General features: G+C 44.2%; 2 protein-coding genes across 8 annotated transcripts in view; one reads left to right on the top strand and one right to left on the bottom strand.

The window, feature by feature from the left end:
- CENPP (centromere protein P) overlaps positions 1–19,681 on the bottom strand; it is a 230,132-nt gene that overhangs the window by 12,941 nt on the left and 197,510 nt on the right. The gene's annotated exons all lie outside the window — the stretch shown is intronic.
- Positions 18,759–19,681, top strand: part of ECM2 (extracellular matrix protein 2) — a 33,073-nt gene continuing 32,150 nt past the window's right edge. For 2 of the 5 annotated variants that reach the window (XM_072760500.1, XM_072760491.1), the window contains exon 1: positions 18,850–18,967. The gene's annotated coding sequence lies outside the window, so the exon portion shown is untranslated. Of the gene's footprint in view, positions 18,968–19,119; positions 19,370–19,681 lie in introns of those variants that run through there. The other 3 variants (XM_072760495.1, XM_072760507.1, XM_072760492.1) reach the window with 3 other exon arrangements.

The following is a 19,681-nucleotide window of genomic DNA, read 5'->3' as shown; positions in this document are numbered from 1 at the left end:
GGGAAAATATAATCAGCACTTTTTTTGGGGGGGGGGGGCGGTAGACAGTGATGGTCACACTGTGCAGTTTGTGTTTATCAGGCAAATACACTATTTTAAACACATTAAAAGCATCATAGTCAAAGCCAGAATCAAAGCTGGTAGACTCAGGATATATGAACATATGGTTATTCTCAACTTACATTACAACTGTACTTTGTAAGATAAGGTAGTTTAGAAAGGCATTCAGTAATAATTTTAAATTATTCATATACAGCTTGAGACAGGATAGTTCCATAAAAAGAATTTCTAGGATGCTTAGGATAAAATCTACCATAAAAGCTTACAGAATCCCTTCACACCCACTAGACCAGCTACAATAAGAAAGAGACGGACACCTGGTGGTTCATTTGGAAGAGCATGCAACTCCCGATTTCAGGGTCCTGAGTTTAAGTCACATCAGGGGTAGAGGTCACACGAATAAACAAACTTTATTTTTTTAATTAATTTTTATTGGTGTTCAATTTACCAACATACAGAAAAACACCCAGTGCTCATCCCGTCAAGTGTCCACCTCAGTGCCCGTCACCCATTCCCCTCCAACACCCGCCCTCCTCCCCTTCCACCACCCCTAGTTCGTTTCCCCGAGTTAGGAGTCTTTATGTTCTGTCTCCCTTCCTGATATTTCCCAACATTTCTTTTCCCTTCCTTTATATTCCCTTTCACTATTATTCATATTCCCCAAATGAATGAGAACATACACTGTTTGTCCTTCTCCGATTGACTTATTTCATTCAGCATAATACCCTCCAGTTCCATCCACGTTGAAGCAAATGGTGGGTATTTGTCGTTTCTAATTGCTGAGTAATATTCCATTGTATACATAAACCACATCTTCTTTATCCATTCATCTTTCGATGGACACCGAGGCTCCTTCCACGGTTTGGCTATTGTGGCCATTGCTGCTAGAAACATCGGGGTGCAGGTGTCCCGACGTTTCATTGCATCTGAATCTTTGGGGTAAATCCCCAACAGTGCAATTGCTGGGTCGTAGGGCAGGTCTATTTTTAACTCTTTGAGGAACCTCCACACAGTTCAACTGTGTGGCTGCACCAGTTCAAATGTTTAAAGAAGAAATCATACCTATTCTACTAAAGCTGTTTGGAAAGATAGAAAGAGATGGAGTACTTCCAAATTCGTTCTATGAGGCCAGCATCACCTTAATTCCGAAACCAGACAAAGACCCCACCAAAAAGGAGAATTACAGACCAATATCCCTGATGAACATGGATGCAAAAATTCTCAACAAGATACTAGCCAATAGGATCCAACAACACATTAAGAAAATTATTCACCAGGACCAAGTAGGATTTATCCCCGGGACACAAGGCTGGTTCAACACTCATAAAACCATCAATGTGATTCATCATATTAGCAAGAGAAAAACCAAGAACCATATGATACTCTCATTAGATGCAGAGAAAGCATTTGACAAAATACAGCATCCATTCCTGATCAAAACCCTTCAGAGTGCTGGGATAGAGGGAACTTTCCTGGACATCTTAAAAGCCATTTACGAAAAGCCCACAGCAAATATCATTCTCAATGGGGAAGCACTGGGAGCCTTTCCCCTAAGATCAGGAACAAGACAGGGATGTCCACTCTCACCACTGCTGTTCAACATAGTTCTGGAAGTCCTCGCCTCAGCAATCAGACAACAAAAAGACATTAAAGGCATTCAAATTGGCAAAGAAGAAGTCAAACTCTCCCTCTTCGCCGATGACATGATACTCTACATAGAAAACCCAAAAGCCTCCACCCCAAGATTGCTAGAACTCATACAGCAATTTGGCAGTGTGGCAGGATACAAAATCAATGCCCAGAAATCAATGGCATTTCTATACACTAACAATGAGACTGAAGAAAGAGAAATTAAGGAGTCAATCCCATTTACAATTGCACCCAAAAGCATAAGATACCTAGGAATAAACCTAACCAAAGAGGTAAAAGATCTATACCCTAAAAACTATAGAACACTTCTGAAAGAAATTGAGGAAGACACAAAGAGATGGAAAAATACTCCATGCTCATGGATTGGCAGAATTAATATTGTAAAAATGTCAATGTTACCCAGGGCAATTTACACGAATAAATAAACTTTAAAAGAAAGGGGCAAGTGTTAGTGCGAGTGTGGCACAGGGGAATGTAACACGGAGCAGCCACGTGGTGAAGCAGCGTGGGAATTCCCCTAGAATTCTGGAATGATCCATTTGTGCAGAAGCAGGGTGGTAATGGTGCTTAGTTACCAGGTGCCATGTCTGCCCACAAGCCAGAAGGACACAGACCGTCTGTCCATCCTGCCACCCCAACTCCCCTGCATGGAGGGAGCCCAACAAGGCCTCTGCTGTCTGTGATGCATCACATCCCCTCCGGGACCCAGAGCAGGGCCTGCTGATCCAGGCTTCTTAACCCAACTCACATTTTCTATCTAATGATCCTTCGTTGTTTTGAATGATTTTTTCAAATAAATCTCCTAATTTTCTCTGTAGCAATGTTTAACCTATTGTTTGATTTATCCACTGGCTTTAAGATTTTAAAAATTCAATGACACTTTTAAAAAGCACATATCAATTTGTTTCTTTTTTTAAATAGGTTTTTGTAAAGACCTGTCCTATATCTGAATTAGATTTCTAGTTGTTCAGTTATTATGTTGATGACCTTAAGCTTCTACCGCAGAGTTTTTGTCCAGGGTTCTAGAATTCTCACTTAATGCAAGTTTGTTTTTTTCAATTAATGTGTAGTTTTTAACATGCACTAGCTTCAGCGGGTTCATTTCCTCATGTGTCAGTTCTGCAGGAAGGGCTGTAACTGTCCATGGCCACAACCTACCTTCCTTCCAGGCATCTCCTCCTACCTGGCCCCCTGCAGCCCTGGGGACCTGCCCTGGCTTTCGTTTCTCCCTTCATTTCCTACTCTTCTTTTTTTTAATTTAACAACGTACTTAAAACATGTTAAACTTAATCCAAAATTTCTGTACATTTCAAATGGGGGTGGGTGGGTGGGCAGGAAAACAGGTGTATTATCTCATCCTATTTCTAGAAGCATCCCACTCTTCTTTTTGGTAAGAAATACCCCCATTTCCCTTTCTCTTACATTATGCAGGTGTTAACACCACATTCCCACTATGGCAGTTAAGTGGTTAAAGATCAGACTGCCCCCTCATCACCAATTCCAGGCCTCAACCCCTCCATAGTGAGTGTCTTACGGTTCTTCTCCCACCTGCACACTTCCCTAGCCCCACAGCCAATAGAGGAATCGTGGAGCAGAAGCTGCTGGCGGGGATGCATGATGGTGCAGCTGCTCTAGCAAACATACTCACCGTGTGGCCAGCAGGCCCCTGTCCAGTATTTATACGAGTAAAGTAAAGCTTATATTCAGAAGGGCTCGGAGGTACAAACTTCCAGTTCCAAGTCTCGGGGACATTATGCACAGCACAGTGACCACAGTTAATAGCACAGTGTTACATGTTTGAAAGCTGCTACAAGAACTTAAAAGTTCTCATCACAAGAAAAAGCAATCTGTGTATACCCAGCGCGTTGATGGACGTTAGAGTCACCGTGGAGATGATTCTGCACTGTAGACAAGTATTAGATCATTATGTTGTACACGCAGAACTAATATAATGTTATAGGCCAATTTCACTTCAATAAAGAAACACTAATGTTCACACAAAAATACTAAAACATTTATAGAAGCTTTAATGTTAATCATCCTAATGTTCTTCCACTGGTAAGGCCCATCGCCTGGCCATGGACATGCATACACTGTGCGTTATTCAAGCACATTCTGCTCAAAGACCCAGACTGGAAAGCCTGCATACCGTATGGGAGTCTGGAAATGACAAAATTACAGGTTCACAAAAGAGCTGGATGGTTGCCAGGGGCTGGAGGTGAGACTGACCGACCGCCAGCTGGATGGTTGCCAGGGACTGGACAGAGACTGACTGACCGCCACGGGTCACCAGGGAATTTGTGAGGATGGAGGGAGTTCTTGATTGTGGGGGTGGTCACAGGACAGTGTGCATTTGATGAAGTGACTGAAGATTCACAGGTGTATGAAGATCATCCCTCAGGTTAAAACAGCTCAATATAAAGAATTTTAATAAATCAGATCACACTACACCCACTGTTTTCTCTCATTCTTTGCCCAACAATGTGTACTGCAGACCTTTTCCTGCGTTCCTTTAGTGGCTGCGGCCTATCCACCATGTGCACGGATCAGGAGTGTATCAGCACACTGTGGTGGTGGTGGTGGGAATCTCCTCAGGGGAGGGCAGGTGTGGGCACCAAATGGGTGTCTACCCACTGGCACCTTGTGTCTCTGGGCGCTCTCCTAGGGCATAAGGCTGTTCTCCAGACACAAGAACTCAGTGTGAACATCAGGACTGACAGTGCCACACATCACCAGAGGGCATGACTGAGTTCTGACTCCTACAGTGAGGGTCCTGGGGAGCGTGTGTGACTGGCTCTGGCTCTCACTATGGCCGGGTGAATGCGCTGGCACCAGTAGGGAGCAGATGTGCAGGGGGAGGAGGCCAAGGTTGGAGACTGGTCAGCAGTCTAGTATCAGAATAGGGTCCGGCTCCTTGTTACATATTATCACTAATTTCTTGATTCTCTAAACAGCATTCACATCTCTCCAACAGTGTCCTCCCTCAAGAATGTAAAGTGATTTTTTTAAAAGATTTTATCTATTTATTCATGAGACACACACATACACACACACACACACAGAGGAGAGAGGGGCAGAGACACAGGCAGAGGGAGAAGCAGGCTCCACACAGGGAGCCCGACGCGGGACTCGATCCCGGGACTCCAGGATCATGCCCCAGGCCAAAGGCAGGTGCTAAACCACTGAGCCACCCAGGGATCCCCGTAAAGTGATTTTTTTTGTGGAGTTGAGAATAAAGGCTGAATCTCTAAAATATGTATTCAAGGAGCACAAGGCTGGCATAGTCTGTGGAGCATCCAGCTCTTGATTTTGGCTCAGGTCATGATCTTGGGCTGTGAGACCCAGCCCTGTGTCAGACTCTCAGGAGTCTGCTTCCCCTCTCCCTCAAATAAATAAATAAAATCCGTAAGATGTGTATTCAAGACCTTCTGTGACATCCCCCCCCCCAGCTGGCTTGCTAGCTTTTGTGAATGTGTTGCCCCATTCATGAATGTACACAACCCGTAAGAGTGAAAGGAAATAAAAGGGAAGTCTTGGAGGATGACTGAGAATCAAAGTTTTAAACAAGAAAGTAAAAACAGGGAAGTTTTTAGGTAGTTGCTTTAGCATAAATCCTCCAGGAATTCAGGAAACACTTGGCACAAGACCACCTGGCACAGGTGCCTGCACAACAGACCATGGGCCTAGTTGGCTACAACAAACATGGAAACAAACCCTGAGCACCTACTCTGTGCTCAAAGCATGTGAAGCACACAATTGGGAGAGGCCTCCTCTGATCTAGAACACCAACAGTGGCTGGAACCAAGTGGACACACACCTGGAATCGCTGCCCGCAGTGGACACAGTGGACGCAGCTGCGTGATGGACGGGGGGGGGGGGGGGGGGGGGGCGGGGCAGAGGAACCAAGAGAGCGGCCCCCCGAGAGAACACGAAGACAAGGCAGGCACAGCAGTTCGATTTGTCTTCATTTCCCACTTGACACAGGGCCCGAGCGAGGCTCAAGGTGGGTCAAGAGCCGAAACAAAGGGGAGCCTCTGCTCCAGGGACAGAAAGTTTGGCCATGGCCCAGGGCTCTACTGGCCTATCCTGCCCTCCACAGACACAAATAAGGTATTTTCACCATGAAAACATTAAAAATTTACTTTTGCTGTTCTGAATTACAGACACCAAATGTCATAAACAGATGATGGCATGGCTGCTATCATGCTGATTTCAGAATGGAATTATTGTTTCATAGAGCCTACTTGAAATTAGTCTAAAAGCAAAACAACCCTCATCCATTAAGGAGTTTGCTCTTTGTATATTATGACTAATGGTTTTTAACCACCCTCAAGAGAAAAAAAACACCTCTCAGTAATTTAACTATATATTCAGAAAAATGCCAAGGATGAAATAAAGCATTTACAGTCCTGAATATGATTAAAGGACAATTCTCCTGAGAGAGCCATAAGCCATTCAAAGTTTCTATAATCAGGGCAGCCCAGGTGGCTCAGCGGTTTAGCGCTGCCTTTGGCCCGGGGCGTGATCCTGGAGACCCGGGATCGAGTCCCATACAAGGGTCCCATATCGGGCTTCCTGCATGGAGCCTGCTTCTCCCTCTTCCTGTGTCTCTGCCTCTCTCTCTGCTTCTCATGAATGAATAAAAAAATAAAATCTTAAAAAAAAAAAAAGATTTCTATAATAAGGACACAGCCTGGGTGGCTCAGCAGTTTAGCACCTGCCTTCCGCCCAGGGCGTGATCCTGGAGTCCCAGGATCAAGTCCCACATCAAGCTCCCTGCATGGAGCCTGCTTCTCCCTCTGCCTGTCTCTCTCTCTCTCTCTCTCTTTCATGAATGAATAAATAAATAAAATCTTAAAAAAAGATTTCTATAATCACTTATAAATACTGTTGTAAATGAATCAAGCTAAAAGGAAATAAATTAATAAATACTCACAGCTTAACAGGTACAAAGTTTGCAGTAGGCCACACAACAAAGCATCAACACACGTCTCCCTCACCAAGTGAACATAAACACTGATTGGAAGAAAGTCATATTAAGTCTTTTCTTTTTGCTACCAAAGCTTCCCCTTGGACACAGGCTCTGTGCAAGTTCTTTTGTGGAACATGCGCGCACACACACACACACACACACACGCAGACATGCACACACACACACACACGTGCACACTCCTTCATATCACCACTGCCTGGCTGAATTTGTCCGACTGCACTTGACCTTGACCCCGGAAATCGCAGCTGACAGGACCAGGGTGAGCGTGGAACGCAGTCAGGCCCCTTCAGGTTCTCTGAAGAAAGGTGACCCAGGGTCAGACCACCCATCCGGGCAGTTGCTCACACTGAGGGTTTCCAGGCGTGGGCTGAGTCCTGCCCACATGCCTGTCCACACAGCAGGAGCTGGTCTGCAGGAGGAAGACGCACAGAGAGAGCAAGGGAAGTGTCCTATGTAAGGGCTGCCTGGAGCATGAAGGCCACCCCACTTCTGGTCCCCGGCCCCCGAGGTCCCTGCTGCCCTTTGAGACGAGGGTGTCCTTCCGGGACACAGTCTTGGGACGTGGGCTTCTAGACTTTAGCCAGTGTCTCCACAAACACAACAGTCCTAGCTCTCTTAGTGACCATGCAGATTCAGGGTGAACATGGAAGATGACTGTCTAGGACAGGAGTGAACAGGGATGTGAAAGGAAAGGACTGAAGCAGGCTCCAAATTACTCATTTTCACCGTTGGTCAATCCCGAAAGTCCTGAGACAGTTTTTAAACAGTTTTTTTCAGCTTTATACTTATTTTCTTGTGGAGAAAGCTCACGACCTCTTTGTTCTGCTGTAGTTTAAAAGTCTCACCACAACAGACTTTTGTTAAATTTTTTGCTCTTTGCCTTTTTTCTGAGCTTTTTAAACATCCCCCCTACCCTCACCCCGGGCTGGGAAGTCACACCTTTTTCCGCTTGTCCAACCTGAGACACTTGGTCATGCTCTGCTCCTTGGAGACAACATCAGTCTCTGTCCTCCCTGTGAACAAATGACTGCACAACAGCACTCTCACTCACTCTTGTATTGCTGTGTATTCTTAAATTCTAGCTTAAAAACACAGACCTCTGCATTCTTTGGATTTTATTATACAGTCATTGTTTGATGTATTTACCATATTCTTTGCTCTTTATTGCCTCTTGTATCTCAAATCTTCCTTCTGGGATCGTTTTCCCTCTACCTGAAGAATATCCTTTTGCTCTGACAGGAGACTCTACATTGTCTTTTTCTTTCACGTTTTCCCAGTTTCCTGAAGATGTAATGGAAACAAAACGTGTTGGCAGGCATTCAGGGGTAGGATGAGTGATCTGATGCTTGTATCTATCATGAACAACAACCATGTTAAGTCTAGTCAACATCCTGTGATGAGAACTTTGAGGATCTACTCTCTGAGCAAGTTTCAAGTAACGATACTTGCCCTGCACCCCCAGGACTGACCCCCCTCCAAACCTTCTGAAGGTCCAAACCTTCTGACCCCTCCACCATTTCCCCAGCCTCTCAGCCCCCATCCCTGGCAACACCCGTCTGCTCTCTGTACTGATGAGTTTGATCATCTTTTTAGATTCCACATGAGAATAGGCGGCGTTGGTCTCTCTCGGTCTGACTTGTCTCACTTAGCGTCATGAATGCCCTAAAGGTCTGTTGTTGTTGTCAGAAACAGCAGGATTTCATTCTCCTCAGGGCTAAATGACATCCCATTGTGTGTGTGTACGTGTGTGGGCCACATTTTCTTTATCCATTCCTCTGTCAAAGGACACCAGGTAGTTTCCATCTTGGCTACTGTGGTAATGTTACAATGAACATGGGAGTGTACATATACTTCACTTTCATTTTTGAAAGATTTTTTTTTTTGCCGAATGTAGCAGGTTTGATTGCATTTTCTCAGTATATTGAAGTTATCAGTGGACTGGTTTCTGGTTTACACAGCTGCTGCAGAAAAGTCAGTTTGCTACTTTGAAGGTGAATTGGAATTTGTTCTCCCGCTGGCTGTTCTACCGATGTTGTTCTTCTCTTTGGTATCTGCAGTTTCACTATAATGTATTTAGGTGGGATTTTTTTTTTCCTGCTTGGATTTGATTTGGTTTCTTGAGACCAAATCTTAAAGAGTGAATGGAACATGTATAAAGAATGTAGGAGAACGCATGAGTGTAATGCACATGTAGCGGTCTGGCTGGCATCCCAGGGGCTGCTGCACCCTCTGCCCAATCACATACCTTCACTTTCCTCTGACAGCAACAATTACCTTGACTTTTTTTTTCTTTTAAAGATTTTATTTATTTGAGAGTGACAGAGAACAAGTGATGAGGAGAGACAGAGAGAGGGAGAAGCAGACTCCCCGCTGAGCAGGGAGCCTGATGCAGAACTCGATCCCACGACCCTGAGATCATGACCTGAGCTGAAGGCAGCACTTAACTGACTGAGCCACCCAGGTACCCCAACTACCTTGACTTTAATGAAAGTAACTTCCTCCTATTTCTTTACAGTTTCCACATAATTGTGCAACCCTAAAGCCTGTCTTCAGCTTCACCCAGTTTTAAACCCTGTGTAGACAGATTCATAAAACATATTGCTTCTATTCCCCAGAATTCTATTGGTGAGAATCTTCCACTATGCTGTGCATATGTGTAACAATATGTGTAACAATATGGAGTTATTGTCTGTTCTTTCCAATTCTCAGTGATACTTCATGACATGAATATACCAATTTATCATTTTTTCCCATTTTACTGTTCAAGAACATTTGGGCTATTATGAATAATGCTGTGTTGTTCTAGTGTGTGTTCTTTTTTTGTGTGTGTAATTTTATTTATTAGAAAGACCAAGTGCGCATGAGCAGGGAAGGGGGCACTCATCCCTAACAGCTTATCCTGTCAGTATTTTTACTATTAGTCATTCTGGTAGTTATGCAGTGGTATCTCATGGTGATTTTAAATACATTTTTTCCTTGGGATGCCAGGGTGGCTCAGTTGGTTATGCGTCCAATTCCTGGTTTCCCCTCAGGTCATGATCCAGAAATTGAGCCCCACATGGGGCTTCACATGTACCTCTTCCTGTCTCTCTGCCCCTCCCCGCGCTCATGCTTGATCTATGAATAAATAAATCTTAAAAGAAAATATTTTCCCTTACTTTACTACTGAAGTGGAACATTTACATGTGTTTAATTTGAACTCTTATTTCTGTGAACAGTCTGTTCAAACTACTTCCCTCTTATTTTACTGGTTATCTTTCCCTATTGATTTCTGAAGTTCTTTACATATATTGACTGGTATATACCAAACACTCAATAAATGTATCTCCCATATACACTGTGTATGATTGCTCTTGCCACTCAATGTAGCCACACCAACAAATACAAACCTACTTTGTTATTTTGACAGCAGTAAGTAAAAGCTCTCTCAAACTCCCCTTCCTCTGTCTTGAACCACTACAGTGGTCCTTTCACTTCAGAAGCCAGGCTATGCAGTTCTCTTTCTGAAATGCAGAACTGGTTATGCTCCTGCCCTGCTGCTTCTGGGTAAAGCCCCAGACCTTCAACATCACTTTCAAAGTCTCTGGGGATCTAACTGCTGTTCTCCTGGACTCAAGCCTGCAGAACTCACGATTGCCTTTGTTTCCCACCACCCATGGGTTTCATGGCAGACCTTTCCCCTACACTGCACTCTTGACAAGAGCCTCGTCCTTCGCCTTACCCATCTGTATCTGATGCTTAAGTAACCTTTGAGTTTCGGTTTACATGTGACTGCAGTCATATTTAACAAACTTGCATTTGTTAGGCTTGAGACTATGCCAGACATACAGACAAGTCAAGAAAGCAGCCAGAGATTACCAGGCAATCACATTCACCTGGAGAGAAATTATAGCCTAAGGTTAGGAGAAGGAGGAGGAGAGACCATCAAGGATGAGACAGGGTTGAAAAGACCTAGAGACCTGAGTTGGATGGAGGTGGGCCATGTGCTGCGTGCTACTGACCCAGCTCTGACAGCTCCACACAGGTGTCCCCTGCCCATTTCCATCACGTACCACATTCCTGCCACAGAAATCATCACATGTCCAACACAGAGGCAGCCATTTGTCTGATCCCTTAGCAGACATGACTCTAATCAACTCTAAGGAAGAACTATGTTAGCTTTTATCATTGAGAGATTTCAGCAACGAGCTTGAGACTCACTCAGTAAAAACTTGGTGAACTGAATCACCAACACACACATGTGTGCGTCCTTGAGTTTACACACCACTTGGGGAAGACGGAGTAGGGTAGCCAGGTGCCAGGGGAGAGCTGCCTGGAAATGGGGGCCTCTATGAGGGTGTGGGAAGAGCAGGCATCAGAAAGTGCAGGCTCAAGCTCATATAAGGGGGATCTTCGTTTGCTTTCAGTGCTATTCACAGCACTGCGGCTAGATGGAGGTGACACCTGAACCCTTCACTGGCAGAAAGATGCAGGATAAAGACGGGCATTGCATTTCAGGTAGTGTTATATATGCATTACTTGCCTCAACAGTTGGTATGCTTATGGATTATTTTAGGCTTTACATTTTCTAGTAATATCTAAATTTTCTATTCTGCTATAATTTGGGGAGAGAGGTTAGTCATTCTTTTTAAAATCAGCATTTAATTTGGGCAAAATGAGAACTTATATCAAAAGCAGTATCTTTGCACATATACAAAAAAGTCAGTAATTTCCAGAACACTAGTCTTACAAAAATCCCATAAATCCTTAACAACAGTTTGAAGACTGTATCCATATTTCTGGCAGAATTAAAATTAAGCTTTCTCCTTAAGAATGGAAATACAGCATAATAAATGAGGTGAATATGAATTTTTTCCTACTCCTGGACACAAAGATTCAAATGGAAATGAAAACATGACATCACCCACCAGTAATGAGGAAAAAATGAGGTCGTGGACAAACATACTTTGTTCTGATTTATTAAACCTCAGGCGAGCTTCACTTTATCCCCCATGAGTGATGGGCAACACTGGTTGCCAAAGCCTTCATTTTTACTAAATATCTTTGTAAACATTGTGGTTGCTCTGGTCTGTGGCCATGTCCCTCAGACAGTGTATCAGTGGAAAAGAATCCCCATTCCCAGCAAATGTTAAAACTGCCATGTGTCATCTTCTCACAAACCTCACGCATGGGTTTCAGAGTCTCTGCAGGACAAATACAGGAAAAGGCTAGTTCTGGAGGCTGTGGAGCAGCAGCTCCTCCCAAAGCAGGAACGCCACGTCTAAAGCGCCAGGGAGAAGCACGTGAGGGGAGGGCAAGACCCTGCCCCTGAGGAGGGTGTGGCCTGGCCACCGACCCTCGCTGGGGGCAGCTCCCCATGCCAGCTGGGCCCTGACTGCTGGTGGTGACAGTCACTCCCTCTGCTATCCAGGCCCCGGCACTCTGGCTCTCACCCCCTAGTAGCTGCCTCTCATGGCCTGACAAGCATGGGGAGCCGTGCAGAGAGGAGGGCTGCCACTGCCCGGGTGGCACCCAGTGCGGTCTAGCTCAGGTCCCAGGGTGGAGCACTAGGGGGCCAGCGGACCAGCAGCTCCAGCTGGACAGTGGTGCAACACAAGACCAGACCAGCTCAGAGTCGCTGGTCCCCCACATCCCAGCAAGCCAGGAGAGCTATTCAAGTCCAAAACGCTCTAGTGTCCTCAGGTTTGGGAGTGCCTCAGCTGTCCTCCTTTGTGGATTGGAGGGTAGGCTGTGTGCCATCGGGCCAGAGGGCCTACAGAGCTGGTAGGTGCAGGGCACCCAGAGCATGCCGGGCCCAGTGCTGAAGCCCTCACTGTCCATCCTTCGCTGCCCTGCCATTCTGTCCTGCCTGGTGTGCAGGGAACAGGGAGGACTGCATTCTGCCAGGGGATGTCCTGGGAATGTCTGTCCAAAGTTCTTTTAAAATTCGACAGAAGTATTTAACTGCCGAGTGACGTGCATTCCACCTTTAACGTTGAATGTACACTCTTATGGCAAAAAAATGACTGACTATAGTTTTTAAGAATGGAAATTAAATTATAAATACCAAATATGAGGGGCTTTTTGGTACAGAATTTATCTTGTAACTGTTGTCTTGAACTCTGGTCAGAATATTACAAGTGTAACAACAGGTTGGTTTGGAGAAGCAAAACAATACGCTGGCTTCAGGGACATAATATAAATGCATGTCTCCAAACAAACCTAAACCTAAATAAACAGCTATAAAAAGCAGAAAATTGAACTAACTTTTAAAATCTTTCAACCAGCAGAACCAGTAGATACATAAATCTTGCATCTCTTTTAGAGCATAGGACAGATCTGTGGCTCATGGGCATGTGTTAGAGCAATATGACCAGGGCTTGATCATGTGGGCTCAGTGAAGGAACAAGATCACTGGGGAAAGCAAAGACAGGTTGACAGGGGGCCAGTAAAAGATGAGGAGAAAGAAAAGCAGCAAGAGGGAAGAACAGATTTACTTCCAAGGATCGGGAAGCCAGTAAGATGATGACAAGACAGGAGAAGGCTGGCCAGGAGGCTTTAGGGCTGCTGGGACATTAGCAAGGGCCCTTCCATGACAGATACCAGCATCGCTGCTGCATGAGGGACAGGTGGGAGGGAAACCAGGGAGGTGCTTCCTATACTTTTCTAGAACTTGAGAAAGTGGGAAGAAGGGACAGACAGGGCGCTGAGGACAGCCAGATGGGACACAGGAAACTCAAGTGTGCCAGTCAGCGAAGAAAAAATCAGGCCTGCCCAGTGCCACACTCCTGCTCCAAGGACACCATGCATCAGGCTCCACCATGATCCCTCTGAGACAGGGGCCATGTCCAACACCTGTGTTTACAGTCACTCTCTCAAGACAGGTGAGTCACCCCGATTCAGGCCACAACTGCCAAAAGGATGGGCACTGGGAGGTGTGAATTCACATCAGGAGCAAGCTGGGACACCCAAGCTCATGGAGACACTGTGCAGTCCTGTAGGCAAACCTGCTCGCCCCTCCCAGTTCGGCCTGCTGTGCTTCCACATCCCCCAAACCAGATTATCGCAGAAGGGTGTCCTTGGTTTGAGTCGCACTCTCAAGAGCATTCCCCTAATCTCAGGAGCAAAGTACATTTAGAAACAGGTGGCATCAGAGGTCATCCTGGGGAGCTGAGCTGTGTCACAACGAAACCATACATGCAAGCCCTTACATACCTGGACTTCTCCACCCATAGTGTTGTCTTCCTTAAATACTATGGTTTCCACTGATGATCCTCCTTGGCTTCCAATCTTAGTCCCACCCTTAGTCCTGGGTGAGAGGGGGTCTCTGGATGGGGCCCTCCTCTGGCCACTGACACCCAGAGCTCCAGCCCAATTGGTTTTGTTTCCAGGGGCCTCACAAGCCCCTTCCCTGGCTTGGTCACCCTGAGGACACACTGCAATGCTGTGGGTGACCTTGGCCCACAGGATTTGCCTGTATGGGCTGGGTGTTCACGGCTCGGGGCATCACACAACACCAGGTAGAAGGGAAGTGTGGCAACTCAGCGCCTGCTCCTCCCTGAGCCACCACATCACCATGTTCTCACGGATGCAAACTCTGAGGAGTTCAGGATTCTAAGTGTGATCCCAGCTCTCTGGGTCATTATAAAGGATACACGAGAGGGGAAGAGAACGGAGCCCAACATCATTGATTGGTGTGTAATTCTGCACGTTTGAAATATTGCACATGAGCCTTTATCTGAACCCCTCTCACTCCCTTCATCCTTTCCAGTCTCTCAGACTAAACGTTCCTTACAGCAAAGCAGGGAATGTCACTCTGGATGCTTTACTCAAGTCTCAAAATAAGGAACTGGACTCCATCAGATTTTTGCCTCCCATCCAGGCTTCAGCACCCGGCATCCTTGCCTTCTCACCTGGCATGTCCAGCATGGAGATGTGGGGGCTGGGCCCAGAGAGCTGACCTAGAGCTCTCTGGCAGCCCACGTGGGCCACTCTAAGCCTGATCACTTGGGAGAAGGGGAGCCCCCAAGAAGGACGGACCCCCAAGGTCCTGTGGCTTCACACACCACCTCCAAAAAGCAGAATCAATGGGATACAATGGTCAAGTCTGTGTATCTGGGTCCCAGCAGAATGTCTTCCCAGCTGTGTGGATGCGTAACCTCACCTGGCAGCTCAGGCGGCAGGTGTGCTGGTGAGAAAGGGGGTGTGCGTGTTGGTTTACGCCAGAGCCCACATCAGCCTGTCTGTACCTCTGTGCACACATACCGGCTCGGGTCTCCAGGCTGCAACAGGACATAGCCGCTTCCCACATATAGCCTCTCGGGTTCCCTTTCTCAGTCCCTGCAAACAACCAGCTGAAGCGAGGCAACCCCATGCCTGGCAGGGCCACTGCTCTCATGCGACAAGGAGCCGAATGGACCAGTTGCATCAACGGTCACGACCAAACCATCCTAATTACCCCAGCTCCTTCTCATAAGAACTAGAAATGGGGGAAAGTCTTCTGCTTTGTTCTGCTTCAACAATGGCTTGGCTATCCTTTCATCCTCATATTCCATATACCTTTTAGAATTTGTCAGGTTCCACTGGAAAAGGGGGGTATAAACTATACTTAAACTGATGCATCAACTCCCATCAGTTTAAGTAGAAATAGTGTCTTGTCCCCCGAGGGTGGGACCTCCTTCCTCATGCTGCTTCTTTAATTTCTTTCAACATTTTCTCTAAAGAGACCTTGCTCATAATTGCTTAGATTTATTCCTAAATACTTGTTATATTTTTAAATATATTTGCTATTTTAAAGCAAATCTTCCTTTCCTTTCATTCTCTAACTGTAGAAAGAAACAACTGATTTTTATATATTGTGTATCTGGAACACAAGTTGTAGGATTTAATGATTTCTCTGAAAATTATTTTTGATTTTCTACATATATAACCATATCATCTGGGACTAATAAGAATTTTTTTCCTTCCATTACTTAATTTGTTTGTTGTATCTTTTTCCTTTCTTCTTTTTCTTGCTTTCCTCCACTGGCCAGGACCATCATGAGCCTCCTCATCTTGTTCCCAGAAAGGGGAAAATTTCAGTATTTCACCACTGAATATTTTTTAAATAACAACTTTACTGAGATATAATTTACATACCATAAAAGTCACCCTTTTAAAGTATACAATTTAGTGGTTTTTAGTACATTCCTAGTGGGGAGTCATCCCTACTGCCTATTTCTGACAAATGTGGTCGCCCCATAAAGCAACCCTGTCTCTACCCTGCCACCCCAGAGACCACTCATCCATTCCCCACCACGGATTTGCTTGTTCTGGACACTTCACATAAATGGAATCTTACAGTATGTGTCCTCCTGTGACTGGCTTCTTGCGCTGAGCACCGTGTTTTTGATGTTTATCCACATGGAACAAGTATCAGTGCCTTCTTCCTTTTTATTGCTGAAAAATATTCCACTGTGTGCATGGACCACATTCATCAGATGGGACATTTGGGCTATTTCCACATGTTGGCTGTTATGAACAGCATAGCAATGAAATTAGAAATTCATGGATAAATTCTTGTGTGGATATGTATTTCATCTCCTCATGGGCACACAGCTAGGGGTGGAAGTATGCTGTTTTGTAGATACTGTCAGTCTAAGGAATTCCTCCCATCACTAGGATGCAAAAGTTTTCTTTCTTTCTTCTTTAAATAGTAACATGATTGTATTATGTTTGGATTTTTTGTTTTGTTGTGCTGTGTTTTTAGTTTGGGTTTTATCCTTAAATTAAGCAGGTATTTCTTGAATAAGCCCAATGTACTCATGACTTATTACCCAATATATATTGCTGATTTGGTTTGTTAATATTTTAAGTTTTGTGAATCTATGCTCATACATACTATGATCGATACTTTTCCTTTCTTGTAATATTCTTGCAGGCTGTTATATGGTTATATGAGCCTTAAAACACTGTCTGATAAAATTTGTTGATCAATTATACAGGCCTGTGATATTCTTTGTGGGAAGATTTGAAACTATGAATTTGACTCCCTTAATAGACAATTCTGATTTTTTATTCCTGAGAGTTTTATTAAATTGTATTTTCTAGGAATTGTCAGATCATCTAGCTTTGCTGGCATAAAGCTGTCAATAATGTACTCTTTGTGTTCTTTTACCTGCTCTCAGAACCTATATGACGTTTTCAAGTCTTCACACTGGTGACCTGTACTCACCCTCTGTTCCTTCATCAGCCTTGCTACTGGTTTTATTAGGTCTATTAAAAAACAAACCCAGCTTTTGGCACTGTAGATACTATAGGCTGTAAAACTGTTTTCTATTTCATTGATAATTTTGCTCCTTGACATTTCTGGCAGACTACCCCAAGGCAGGAAGCTACCCAGAGGCTCCAAGTGTTGTTTACACCACACTGGCAATTTTAAATTCTTATAGTGATCAAGAATTTTGTCTTTGATGTAGAACCACCCAACCTGCCAGTATTTGATACAAAAAACCATGCACTTTTAAAATCTATGCCACTTGTATATATTTGTATTACCTATTCCAGAATATGAAAATCATTAAAAAAAAAAAAAGCAACAGCGAATTGGGCATTCTATATGTTTATGGTAATCGTACACATTACAGAATCTTTGAAGAAACATGGGCAATGACTCAGGAAGGGGCACACTGACGACGTCACGGGCACATTCACACACTAGCCCTCCACTTACATGTGAATATTCCTCAGACCTAAGTCAGGGCCAGCAAAAGAAGCAACTGTCGTGTCTTGGTGTGAATTAGCTGAAGGCATCGTTGGCATAGGAAGGGAGACAAAACAGATCCCAGGAGGTAACACCCATTTCTGAGAGGGACCTCTGTAAAATTTCCAAAATTTTGCTGTATTGAGGTGCTACCTACAAGGTTGTCACATGGAAAACAACCACACCCTTATAAGAAAAACTAACTCACTGGTACTCCACACCACAGGGGTAAAAATTCTCCAAAGCGGACTTTCCTCAAACACATGTTCTGGAGCTGAACCCAGGCTGGCTGCCCCTGTGGCCTGGGTGCCAGAGACCCACTCGCATCCTGCGTGGGCTCAACGCCAAACTGCAGAGCAGCTGTCGGAGCCGAGTTTCAGGACATGGTTATGGCTGCAGTAATAAAGGGGAGGAGACCTCCAATACCAGTATTTTCCATGTACTATGTGGTTAAAATAGTTTCTGCAGAAGGATTCACGTAACAGTCAATTAAGCCACAAAATGTTAGAGCTGAGACCTCAGAAACAAGAGTCCTGGTCTCTGCAGCCCCTCTGTCCTTGCATCATGCTAACTATTGCTCTTTCTCCGCAATGCTACTTCAAGTCACCTCTTTCTGGTTGTTTAAATTCTTTTAAAAAGTTATTCTTTTTCTGATCTGGTTATGAAAAGCTCAAAATGTTATAAAAACATGGATTACATAGTAAAGTCCCTGCATAATTCCATCACTCAGAGAGAACCATTATTAATAATCTGAGATTTACTTATTCTTGTTTGTTCTGCAGAAGGGTGCTCACTCTTTGCATTAGAAGAAGGTACAATAACAAAGCACATGCACAGTTCTGTCCTCTTTTCCTCTGGGACATTGTAGACAACTTTGCAGGCCTCTGTAACAAGTATCCATTTCTCCACATAGCTTTGTGGCAGCACACCTTTCCCTGGTAACACAGACCTCTCCTGCTCCCTCTGCTGCTCCCCCTTGCTCTCTCTTGGTCTGCATGCTCTGTCTCAGATAAATAAATCTTTAAAAAAATAAAAAATAAATTTTAAAATAGCCATTATATAATTACCTAGCCTATGACAGGCATTTTGCATACGTTACTGATTTTATTTGCCACAAAATTCTAAAGGTAGGTACTATCATCTCAGTTGTACAGAAGAATAAACTTTAATCAGAAACAACAGTAATTCATCCAAGGTCCCCATAAGCGGGAGCGGGGATGCGGGGCAAGTCTGGAATCCTGATTGATCTTTGACCTGCTCAACTGTAGATTAAAAAAAAAAACCTAGGCCAAAGTAGACAACCAATTCGCCTGAGTAACCATGATCAGAAGGCTCAAAGCTCCTTTGCTCATTTTCCTGTTATGACCTCAAGGTTGGAAGTTACATAATTTCAATGATATTAATATGTAACAGCTCTTTGATTTGTTTTCTTTTGTTAACAACACTGCCTTCTGGACTGAGGGAGCAGGCACAGAGGAGCCAGTGAACGCTACTGAAGGCATCCCGGGAATGCACAATGGCAACAATGGCGTCTCTGTAGTCTGGTAAAGCTCAAGTGGTATCATGTTGGCGGGTGTGAGCTTTAAGATTTTCTTAAATGCAAACAGTCAATGGAAACCACATTCTTAATCAGCCTCTACTGTGCTTCCAGCCCCGCCTTCCTGGCCTCCAGACTAACGCCTTCCCTGCTTTCTGCTTCTTCTGCAATTTAGAAAAAATATTTCCCTTGGTAACCATCTTCCCTGGTTACTCTCTTGGCTGTTCGCACAAAGATCTGAAAAGCATTTATCCCCAAGGGAAACAGTTATTTTAGATTTTACTAAGAAGTCAGTTAACATTTCTCAACAATCCTCTTTCTTTGTTTTAAAGAAAGCTCTGGTTTTGTTTCATTTTCAGCTGGAGACTTAAATGACACCAAGCAAAACCTACTTAGTTTAGAATTTCAGGTAAAAAAGCTTTAAATTTTAAGTTTCTACTAAAGCATGTGGAATGGTTTTAATATTTGGGCGTTTTATGTTGCAAATGTGTTTAACACTTGAGGATATTAGCTCTTACTAATAGATTTTAAAAGCTTAAAGTGTGCATTATGCTGCTTACTTGTTTTTTTCAGGATGAATACTTCCCAAGTATTTTGAACTTTTATGGAATTAGGATTAAATTTATTCTTATATGTTTAAATAGAATTACATGTTCAATAGAAGTATAAAAGTTGGTTTGAAAATTATATTCTTTATTTTTAAGACCTAAAAGAACACAAA

Source organism: Vulpes vulpes, chromosome 1, assembly GCF_048418805.1.
Source record: "Vulpes vulpes isolate BD-2025 chromosome 1, VulVul3, whole genome shotgun sequence".
Taxonomy (NCBI): Eukaryota; Metazoa; Chordata; class Mammalia; order Carnivora; family Canidae; genus Vulpes; species Vulpes vulpes.
This window is presented reverse-complemented; position numbering and strand designations above follow the sequence as displayed.